Source organism: Peromyscus eremicus, chromosome 20, assembly GCF_949786415.1.
Source record: "Peromyscus eremicus chromosome 20, PerEre_H2_v1, whole genome shotgun sequence".
In the NCBI taxonomy this organism is placed as follows: Eukaryota; Metazoa; Chordata; class Mammalia; order Rodentia; family Cricetidae; genus Peromyscus; species Peromyscus eremicus.
The window spans coordinates 59,582,666-59,594,737 of NC_081436.1; the positions used below are offsets into that span (position 1 = coordinate 59,582,666).

Consider the following 12,072-nt stretch of genomic DNA (forward strand, 5'->3'; position numbering starts at 1 on the left):
TAAAAATATACAGTGAATTTCGAAGTCCGACAACCCCTAGTTAGTGTTTTCTGAGGTAGTTGTCCTAGGAGCGCTAATTACACTCCAGCTGTTCTCCTGTCTTGACTAGCTTGGACTAGGCAGGAGAACAGGAGAAAGTGAAGGTCGACAGCTGCTCTCTGTAGAAGTTTGCAGGAGTAAGAACATTAGGGAACCCCAGAGCTTAGCTGGGTTTATCCAGGGCCCACTGGCAGGGCAGCCCTGCTCAGCTTCTCCTCTGGGCCTGCCTGCCTTGCCACACTGTGGAAGTTCTGACAGTCTTTCTCTTCCGGTCATTAGATCTTAGTCTTGCTTATTTCCCAAACCGGTTTGGCCGCAGTGACAGCACCCACCACTGCTCTCTCCTTTCCTGTCTGTCTCCTAGACCAGTGTGTGCTGACGGCCACTCAGGTCGACCCTCGAGTCCATTTTACACTGCTTTCTAGATAGATCCGGGGAAACAGAGTTCTTAAGATGACGCCCGTGGGTTGTGATACACCGGGCATGTTGTCTGTTATTCCTCCCTCTTTCCTACCTTCCCTGGTTTGCTGATCTGGACTCGACTCCGGACTCGCTGTTTCATTCGATGAGCACTGCCCTAGATGAAGCCTTAGCATGTAATTTAGAACGTTTGCTTTGCTTGTCTGTGGTTTTCTAAATTGCCTCGAAGGTTGCAGGTGATCAGCTTTTGTAACTTCCTGCTAAAGTGTTCAGTGGCAGTAAAAACGCATCCTGACTGACCTGTGTGACATTCATATTTGAACTGGCAGCTAATGATAATGGCTAAGAGTCTTTATTGTGACCTGCCGTTCTAGATGTTGTGGGAGGGTATACTATTCTTCTTCCTCTTTATTTTATATTTAGTGGATGAATCTTTTCGCATGGAACACTCAGCAGCACTCACAACTTTCCAGTTAAGGAGAGACTAGAAGCTCTAACTTTAGAAAAGGGTAGAAATACCTGCAACAGAAGGGAGAGTGTAAGCTGATACCAATGACTTCGGGGAAAGTCAAGCTTGATTACATAAAATATGTTGAATAAACGGAATCAATTGCTTAATATAAACCCTTCCTTGAGTTCAGGATCCACATGATGTCTGTGTCCTAGGGAGACTGTGAAGATGGGCATCGCATTCCACACAATTCTGGGTGGTTGTACCGAATGTCAATGTTTAGAGGAGTAGCTTTCTACATTCCAGGGAGAGCTTGGGAGAGATTGGAATGATGTGTAGTAAATGATCTAGAAGGTTCCTAGAAAGTATAATCTCCGCTGAAGAAAATCTAAGAGGGACAGTAAGCTGAAAAGCGAGCCGCAGTTAGAAGAAGATGTTTTAAATTAAACCTTAAATGTTTTAAAGCCACGGTCTAACTCTGTAGCCCAGGCTGGTCTCAAACTCACAGCAATCCACCTGTTCCAGACTCCTCACTGCTGAGTACAAATGGAGCCGCCGGGCCTGTGCTAAGACTTCTTTTTTTTTTTTTGAGAATAGAAAAATTAAGAGTTATGGAGAAGTAAAGGGAATTTCTGTTTCTGATCTCAGGTATTTTGTTGTTACTTAGTTGGTGTTTTTTCTTAAAAATATTGTCAGCAATATTAACTAAAGAATGAAAGTTAAACAGGAGATGGGTACAGATGAGATCTGTGTACATTTAAGCAAATAGAAAATGCTTTGACTTTGAAATTGTAAAATGAGCATTAATATGTTCTTGCTGCAAGTCTTTATAAGTAAATGAAGGTTGTTCTATGTTGAAGACTTGAACTAGAATTGATCTCTCTGAAGTCTAAGATTCCTTCTCTTTTCTCCTCTCCTCAGTCCTACTTCCTCCTCCTTTTTAAAGAGCAGTTGATAGATGTCCACTACTTACTACTATCATTCATATATATATATATATATATATATATATATATATATATATATGCTGAATTAGCTTAGTGAGGGCCCACTACCTAACCCTTAGAAGAGAGAGAAGGAAACTGACATTTACTGTATTAAGCTTCCAGCATTATTGTTACCAAATCTGTTCTTGGACATAATTCATGGATAGTTTCAGTTGGTCTCACCTGTTTTTTAATAAAAGAGAAAATTGAAGTTCTGGGAATTGACTTGAGATCATATCACTAGAAAGTAGTCAGTGTTACAGCCTAGCCCTCTCTACTCACTTTTGTTGACTACTTCTCTCTGGTACCCTTAGATGCTACCTATTGGACATGGCTTCTGCCCTCATGGTGCTCACACTCTAGTCAGTGAATTGTTGCAAGTTCTCTGGCAGAAACTAACAAGCTTGGAGATAATAAATGATGGCGTGATTAGGGATGGATGTCTTTTATAGGGGACATTTATAAGACCTAAATGTTAGGGAACTATGAGAGTTATAGTCAGAGAGCCTTGTATGTGGGAGCAATATATGAAAGGCCTAGAATCAGCAAAGCCTGGTGTGGAAGCGCTGGAGTGTGGCAGATACAGGGATCGACTTGCTTTAGCTAGAGCAGAGTGGTCTATGGCAGGGGAGGTGGGGGAGACGAGGGTGATCAATAGGGACTGAGAGCTTTGAAGACCCTGTAAAGTTTGAGTTTTATTTTTAAAGTTAACTTGGAAAGGTTTAACGTGATACAGTTTTTATTTTGAAGTAATCGCTTTTGCTACACAGTACAGAACATTTGAAGTAGGCAGAGTGGTCAGGCAACTTTGGCTGTAAGCCTGGTGGAAGACACAGGTGGTTGGAACAAGCTGGTGGTAACTGAGGTAGATGGGTGTTGTCTTGGTGATAAATAAATAGGGGTATTTCTTTTTTCTTCCCTGAGAGAGGGAAGGGAGGAGAGGGAAGTTGGGTGCGTTTGTACTTGGGTACATAGGTTTGGGGTGGGAAGATGTAATTGCAGCTGACTGTTACTATATGTTTCTTGAAGTTGTGTAATATGAATCACGAGTTAAGAACGAAGAGGAGAAAGATGCACTGAGGGTGATTTCCATTCCTCCCATTCAGTCTAACAGTTTGGACCCTCGGGAAATGTCTGTTACTCCGTCTAGAAAAGACAGTGGTAAGGCCATTCAGTGTGAAGAGTGATGCTGTCCATGCTACCCACCAGGGGGGGTACTGTGATGAGTTTCTACAATGACAGGAACATCTGAGGAGATGGACTGCAGGAGAAAATTAAGGGTCTCATGGAAGGCTCAGCTCTCAAGCTCCTTTTTCCCCACTGAGTATAGAACATAACTTTCTCCGTCTTTAGGAGTGTTTCGGGCAAGAATCCAAGGGTAGTACGGAAGCTAGATTTTAAGTATCATTTTGCCCAAATTTAAAAGTAAGAGATCAATAAAAATTGTTTTATGTCATTGGAAAAGTGAAGACTATATTAGTAGACTGATAGATTTCAGAAGAAATCGGGAAGAATAAAGTGACCTCTCACCTTTTTACCGGATCCTCTGTCTTATTTCTAGAAGATAGAGTTTTAGCAGGTTGCAGAACATCAACGTAAATGAGTCTGACAGAACAGGTCTCCAGTTTTCTTCTTAAATATTTTATAATGCACTGCCCTGCCTAGACTCAGTATGACAAAGTCAAATTGTTTTAGACTGGTGCTCTCACAATTGAAGGAGTCCAACTTAATACCTCCTTTGCTTAAGTGAATTTCAGTTTTTAGAGATATAAAAATGGTCTCAACCCTTCAGTGTTAGAATGAAGTGAGACAGTGGAGTGTTTAGCGGTTGGGACTTAACCCTTTCAGATACAAGGAAGATATATGCAAAATGAGTGCATATACCTAATGCATTCTGAAGTGTGATTCAGATCGTCAAGGTTTTGGTCACTTGTTCTCATGACACCAAAGCCTTTCTTACGAGTAGAATATAAAACAGCTTTATACACACACAGAAAGTGCCTTGGTTACTTGTTGTAGTCGGTGTGAAGTGGCCTCCTCAGGAAAGACAAACTAGGATTAGTGATTGTGCTCCATTTCTTCTCGCTCTCCTTCTGCTTTCTATCTGTAGAGGCCCGTCACTTTATTCTTAGTAATATTCTCTTTACACTGTTACACTAGCTGCCAGCTAGTCCAGGATGGATTCAGTCATGCCACACATACAGCTCAGGCGACTTTTCTGGAATATATGCAGGGTTGTTTATGTCACTCTTGCATAAAATCTATCAGTCGGCCAGTGAGGTGGTTCAGCTGGGAAAGGCACTTGCCACCAACCTGACAACCTGAGTTCGATCTCCAAGAACCACATGATGGAAGAAGAGACTCAATCCCCACAGGTTGTCCTCTGACTTCTACACACATGCTAGGGTGGAACACACATGCACACATGCACACATCCATACCTACACACACATAAATAATCAGGGGAAAGTATAGCAGCATCTCCATCCCTGCCCTTCCTCTGCTGAGCCCTTCCATGCTGTGTGTGTCTCTCATCTCCCGGCCTTTGCACACACTCTTTCTTCTGTCTCCTCCATCTGGTGTAGCTCCTGCTTGTTCACTGTCTGCACTAGGCTGCCTCCTGCTTGTCTTCCAGCGTTCCTTAGAAGCTGCTACCCTGAGAGTCTTTCTTGGCTTCTCAAAAGCTATTATAAACATCTCAACTATATAAGTCTACAGTATAAAGCTTATGTATGTACACATGCACATACTCAACAGTAGCCATGCTTAAAAAGAAGACAAAATAACCCAGTGTGTCTAAAACATTATTGTTTGTACATAAAATCAATAGGAAATAATTATTAATGAGATACTCTAATTATGTTTTTCATGTAGTCTTCAAATACAGTGTAAATTTTATACTTAAGGCTGATTTCAGTTCGGCTAACCATGCCTAAAATGCTCACTAGCCACTTGAAAAAGTCAGTGTCTATTAAAATGGAATATAATGTTCCTGTGGCCCAGCAGCTTTACTCCTAGGTATAAACTCAGCACAAGTGCACACTGTGTGTCAAAAGGCTCATGCTAGAGTTGACGGTATCTTTATTCGTTGTCATCCCAGACCGGAAACAACCCATGCTGACAGCACCAGTGGAAAGCAAGTAGAATGTGGAGTACAGTACGGCGTCAGGTCCCAGCTTAAAAGTCTCAGGAGCCAGTTGTCTGGGAATCCAAAGAATATTTTTAAATTGGAGCTACTTAAACCCAAAATAGAAATTAAAATGTTCATAGTAATCTATTTAAAATGGCAGTGAGAAACATGTTATTGCCATTTATACATTGATAAATAAAAACATGTTAAATGATACATATTTTCTACAACAAAAAAATCCAGTGAGAAGAATGGAATTGTTTTACGTTTGTGCAAATTATGGTGAAGCTCTAGTTGTGTGTGAAACATACTTGTATAGTAGCAGACAGTACTTGTTGAATAAATGAATTCATTTACCCATAACTGAAGCAAATTATATTCATGGTATTTCTAATGTTGAAGTATTTACACATTCATGAGAGTGCCATAGCATGGTAATGATAACATTTTATGCTGAAATACATTGACTAATATTTATTAGACTTTGCATTTGTATGATGAGTCCACAGTCACCCTTTGCTTTCTTTCTCCCTTTGTTCCAGTTCACTTTTGTAACCTAACCTTTCCCCATCCCTGCCTGATTTTCATACCTGCTCATCCATTCCTTCCATTGTTGATTTTAGTGGACGGAGCAGTACCGAAGTGTTTTCCAGTGTTTGAGTTGTAATTGTTTTGCCTTTTAAGGTTGGGAAAGTGAGTTTTGTTTATGAGCAGTATAGGTCCTATGGTAAGAGCAGAAATGAATGGTTTTGTCTTAAGAACGGCTGAAGAGAATGTTGTTGTTCTTACTGTGATTAAACTTCATTCCACTGAACAAGATAATAGAGATGAGCCTGTAGGAAGTAGTAGATTCCTATTCGGACTAGGTCTTGGAGGAAATGGAGTGGCCTCAAGAGAGCTGAGGCCCTTGGCAGGAGCTGGGAGGGAGGCGTTTTACCAGAACAAGAAATGTGACTTGAGCTCAAGTCAGGGGGTTGAGAGTCTCTTCAGTCCCCTCAGGTACAGTGCACCTGTTTTCTAGACTCGACACTGAGTAACAGGTTAGGGTACAAAACAACCAGTTTTCTTCTTAACACTGCTATAGCAATTTCTCTATGAGTACCAGCTAAAATAGATGGCTATCGTTATAGGCCACAGGACAAACATAATGAGTATATATAAAATTGTCTTATTGAATTAACTCAACTCCACATTACTTTTCTACCAAATTACAGTAAGTGCCTTAGTGTTTTTTTATTTTTTTAATTATATTGACATACACTATACAGATTTATGGAGTGTAGCATCAAAATCATATATATATATGTATACACACACATCTGTACACACACACACATACATATATACGTATGTGTGTATGCCGTGTGTATATATGTATAAAGACCGTGTGTAATGATCAAATCTGAGTCTGAGTAATTAGCATTCCATCTCATTATTTTTTGTGCTAGGAACCTTTAAACTCTTGTGATTTATTATAAATGTGACACATCGTGAACTGTGGTCAGCCTACTGTGCATATGTGTGGATATACTAGAGAAACTTAGAATTGGAATACAGGATGTGTCCATGGTTTTACTCTACTATTTTATTTTTAGTCTCTAGTCTAGCCAAATGTGGTGGCACAGAAGCAGGGAGAGCAAGGAGTTCAAGGCCAGCCTGACACCCTGTCAGAAACAAAACACACAAAAATCTGATCCAAGTAGGGAGTTAGTTTTAATATCAGACATTGCACTTCCTAAAGGTTTCTTAGCATTCCTAGGGGTATAGTAAGCATGCATGATGCCCTTGGAGGGATAACCCCTTGGTTAGTTTGTTTCCAGTGTCTTCCTTAGGTCAGATTTGCTAATTTATATTTTCCTAGGATATAGTCATTTCATCTATACGTTTATCTTGATTTAAAGCTAAGAATAGTATTCTCTTAAAACATTTTCTGCATTTGTGATTATCGCCCTTATCATTCTTAAGTCCTATCTGTCTTCGCCGTGTCATTGTTTTCTTGAATAGACTTGGCACACACGTGTCTCCATTTTAATTGTTCTTCAGCTCTTGGTTTGGTTTTATGGTATACTGATTTCCTTGCGTTCTCACTTCTTAGAGGGCTACTTCTTAACCTTTAACATTATGGAGAAAACTGACCTTATTTTCTCTGTTGTAAGGTTTGTGAATGTTAACGTGTGCAGATTTGTACAGTTGGTATCGAATTCTGGACACAGAACAGTTGCATCACTTTGGACTTCTTCCTTCTGCTAGTCCCTGATGGTTGTGCCTGCTGCCCACATGTACTGACCCCTGATAAGCACTGATGTGCTCATCACCATAGTGATGTGTCTTTGAGAATGTCATATAAATGGAATTGTACATAACCATTTGTTCCTTTAATTAGCATAACTTTGAGAGTCATCGCATTGTCACATTTATCAAAAGTTTGTCCCTTTGTATTGTTAAGCAGTATGTCATCGTGTGGATGTACCTGAGCTTTTATCATCAGTTCACTGAAGTTGCTTCCAGTTTGGGTTGTAATACTAAACATTCATGCATAGGTTTTACATATAGGTTTAATTTCTCTAGAGTGAATATTTATGGGTGGGGTTCCTGAGTCTTACGTTTCATACATGTGTTCAAATCTCGGAGGAATCACTAAGCTGTCTTCCACAGTGCCTGACAGCTTGCTTTGACCAGCTGTGTGTGACGACTGCATTGCTGTGGGACTTCACCAGGTCTTGGTCTCATTATCTATTTTTGTCACTCTGAAGCTTCCGTATCAGTCACTCCTGTTTCATTTTGCATTTTTAAGTGGCTAATGGTGTTGAGCATCTTTCGGCAGGCTTGTTTGCTATCTTGAATGAAGTAGTCAGTTCATTCATTTTCAATTGTTTTTTATTTCACTGTTGAATTTTTAGGGGTCTTCTGTGTTATTTTCCTCCTGCATGTATAGCTTGTCTTCTAGAAAGGGTAGTTGACAAAGCAAAAGTTTTACATCTGATGATGTTGAGCTTATCAATATTTTATTTTATGAATTAGTTTTGGTTATAATTGGCTTTACCCAACTACAGATCTCTTTTTCTAAAACCTTTTCGTTGCACATTGTGATCCATTTTGATTTATCATTTTATGAGTGAAGTTTTCGTCTGGCCAATGGTTTCACCATCCTTTGTTGAAAATATTGCCCTTTTCCATTTGAGTTGCTCTTCTAGCAGGTTAAGTCACCATATTGCTGGATCAGGTCTGGATTCTCCATTCACTTTCACTGTCCTGTGTGATCGCTTCCTGTTACACTGACTTGATTGCTGTGGCTTTATGATTAATCATAAGTGGGATAGTATAATCCTTTACTTTTATTCTCCATCAAAATTTTCTGATGTTCTGATCCTCATTCCCTTCTATGCGTGTTGAGGAGTTAGCTCATCTTTGTCTGGGAAATAGCCTAATTAGATTTTTTTTTTTTTAATCATATAGGGTTAAACTTCTAGAGCTTTCTGGGGAAAAAAATTGCCATCTTCACTGTCTTAATTTCTACTCCATGAACATGGAATCTTTCCATTTATTTAAGTCATGAATTTCTTTTGTTGGTATTTTTTAGATTTTATTATAGATACAGATTTTTTTTTAACTATTTTATTTGAGGGCAGCTATTGAAAATGATAGTATTAGTCTGGAAAAGTGGCTCAGCAAACATGAGAACCTGAGTTCAAATCCCCAGCACTCATGTAAAAAGTTAGGAATGACTGTATGATCCCGTAAGCACAGTACTGTTGGGAAGCAGACAGGAGGATTGTTGGGCTTACTAGCCACCAGCCTAACTCAGGGTTCAGGGAGAGACCCTGTCTCCCAGAAGTAAGATGCTGGTAGAGCAGGACACCCAATGTCTTCCTCTACCTCTGCACTTGCATATAGGCATGCATCTGCACACACATGCGTGCTTACTCCCTACACACACACACACACACACACCACACAGACACACGTGCACGTACAGAATACACATAGAAATAAATTTTTATCAGATGAACATGATAATTTAGACTATTAGCCTACTAGAGAGGGTGCCTGAACTGGCCTACTTCAGTAATCAGATTGGTGAATACCCTAACAGTCATCATAGAGCCTTCATCCAGTAACTGATGGAAGCAGATGCAGAGATCCACAGCCAAGCACCAGGCCGAGCTCCAGGAGTCCAGTTGAAGAGAGAGAAGAGGGATTCTATGAGCAAGGGGCATCAAGATCATGATGGGGAAACGTACAGAGATGACCAAACCAAACTAGTGGGAATTCTTGAACTGTGGACCAATAGCTGTGGAGCCTCCATGGGACTGGACTAGACTCTCTGCATAGGCAAGACAGTTGTGTAGCTTGATCTGCTTAAGGGGCCCTCTGGCAATGGGATCAGGATCCATCCCTGGTAAATGAGTGGGCTTTTTGGAGCCCACTGCCTATGGTGGGACACCTTACACAGTCTTGGCGCAGGGGAAAGGGGGCTTGGACCTGCCTCAACTGAGTGTACCAGGTTCTTCTGACTCCTCATGGGAGGCCTTGCCTTGGAGGAGGTGGGAATGGGGGGTGTGTTCGGGGAGGGAAAGGCTGGAGGGTGGGAGGAGGGAGGAGAGGGGGGTCTGTGGTTGGTATGTAAAATGAATAGAAAATTTCTTAATAAAAAAAGGAAATGATAATTTTTCTAAATTTGCTTCTAGGTGTTACTTTCATGTGTGTAGTATAATTGCTGTCTTACTAGTTTCAGGGGTATTTCTGTAATTTTTTCTGGGATTTCTTTCAACATTTTAATTTTATTTGAGAATAAAGACAGTGTTGTATTTATCTTTCCAAACTATATAGAGTTGAGACCGGGTCTCAATTGTGTGGCTCAAGCTGCCCTTGAACTAATGACCCACCTGTACCTGCTTCTAGAACACTGGGATTCCATGCTTGCACCATACTGGGCAGCCAGTGTTTTAATATTTCACTAGCCTTTCTTTCTTAGAGTAATCCACTCAGTCACTGTGTATTCCAGTTTTTCTTGGTTGTTTGAGACAGGATTTCACTCGCACTCTATAGCTCAGGCTGTTCTGGAACGTACTTGTAGTACAGGCTGTCTTTGAATTGATTCATGGCAGTCTGCCTGCCTCAGCCTCCAGAGTGATGGGATTGGAGGGGTGAGCCACTGTGCCTGCCTATTCGCCTTTTATTTCCAAATATGTACTTTGGACAGCAACCTTTTTAAACTTTAACCTCGAGAGTACAGTTCAGTTGTTTTTAGTATATTCACAGACTGGCAACCATCACTCCTGCCCAACTTGAGAATAGTTGATTCAGCTCCAGAAACAAACAAACAACCCCATACCTATTAGTGATGTGCAGCACTCTCGCCAGCCTGGAAACCATGAAACAGCTCTGTCACTAGACTGACCTGTTCTGGATGTTGCTGGAAATACAGTCAAACGATAGATGACCTTTTAAGCCTGGCTTTTACCTAGCGTGTGTTGTTCTTGTGATTTATCCATGCTGTGGCATGACTCAGTACTTCACTCCTGGTTTGTCCCAAACCTCCTCTCTTCTATAGCTATGTCACGTTTTGTTTATTCATGTTGTGTGGCGTTGCAGGAGCCATCACTTTTTGTTCTTTCCCTTGCTTGGGTGTTAAAGAGCAGAAGAGTTCGTCGTCATTCACATTGGAACTCTGTTTGCCTTTGTGAAGAACTCCAGACTGTTATCCAAACGGCCGTGCTGTTTCGCGTTCCCACTAGCGTGACATTCTCTGCTCCTTACTCATGCTTTGCTCTGTCTTTTTTATCCTAGCTACTCTAAATGGGTGTGAAGTGGATGTCATTGTGGTTAAAATAATGATGTTGAGGTGGATTTGCTTTTTTCCCGTGTTTAATGGCTGCTTGTGTGTATATTCTTTGGAGAAATGTCTGTTCAAATCCTGTGACCATTTCCAATCAGTTAGCTTACTTTCCTTCCTGTTGTTGTGGTGTGAGAATTAGAAACCTTTGGTGCATGGTTTGGAAATATTTCTCCTGTTCTGTAGGTTATCTTTCACTTTCCTAACGTGTCCTTCAGCACGTAAGTGTTTTCAGTTTTAAACAATTACGATTTATCTGTGTCTCCTTCTGTGGTGTAGGCTCATGTTGTATTTCACAGTGTATTTCCGAATCTAAGGTCACGCTTTATTCCTGTGCTTTTCTTCATTCTTTTTGTGGAATTGTGTGGTTTAGCCCTTATTTTAACATCTCTGATACATTTGAGCCTTTTTGTTTTGTTTTTGTTTCCGTTTTGTCTTGTTTGTTTGTTTTTTAATATGGTGTGGGGTAGGTCAGCTCATTCTTTGTGCTTGTGGCTTTCCATTTAGGATTATTTGTTGAAAAGACTTTTTCCACATTTAATTTTCTTGACCTGCCTCTGTCAAAGGTCAGCTGACCTAACACTGGGAACATACTTCCTGGTTCTTAATTCCGTTGCTGTCATCTGTCCATCCCTGTCTTAGTTTCCTTTCCCATTGCTCTGATGAAATACCCTGACCAATGTGACGTGAGAGAGAAGGGTTATTTGGTCTCCCAGTTCAGGGGCGGTGTGTCCTGGCTGGGGAGCCAAGGTGGAATGGGTGCTCACATTGCATCTCCAGTCTGGAAGCAGAGAACGGACATCAGTGCATCCTGCTGCCCACAGTGCAGGACGCACCATACCTGCAGTGGTTGGGCCGTCTCAATTAATGAAGTCAAGATAAACCCTCACCTGTCAAATTGACAATTAACTCCTATGTCAGTACACTGTTAACGAATCACCTTCCTAGTACATTTTCAAATTAAGAAATATGAATTCTCCAATTTCATCTTTTCCAAGGTTGTTTTGGTGATTCTTGATTCCTTAAATTTTCCTGTCTTTTAGATTTAGCTCATCAGTTTCTAGTCATTGCGGGGATGGCAGCTGGATGTTCATAGGGTCACATGGACTCTGTAGAGCGGCTTTGCTGGGGACAGCTGAGCAGGGGTTCTCTTCCATTTTCTTTAATTTCTTTAGTGATGCTTTGGATATAGATTTTACATTCTTGTTGT

At 40.8% G+C, this 12,072-nt stretch overlaps 1 protein-coding gene across 1 annotated transcript in view; it reads left to right on the plus strand.

Moving 5' to 3' along the window:
- Lrp12 (LDL receptor related protein 12) overlaps positions 1-12,072 on the plus strand; it is a 73,128-nt gene that overhangs the window by 3,130 nt on the left and 57,926 nt on the right. The window lies entirely within an intron of this gene.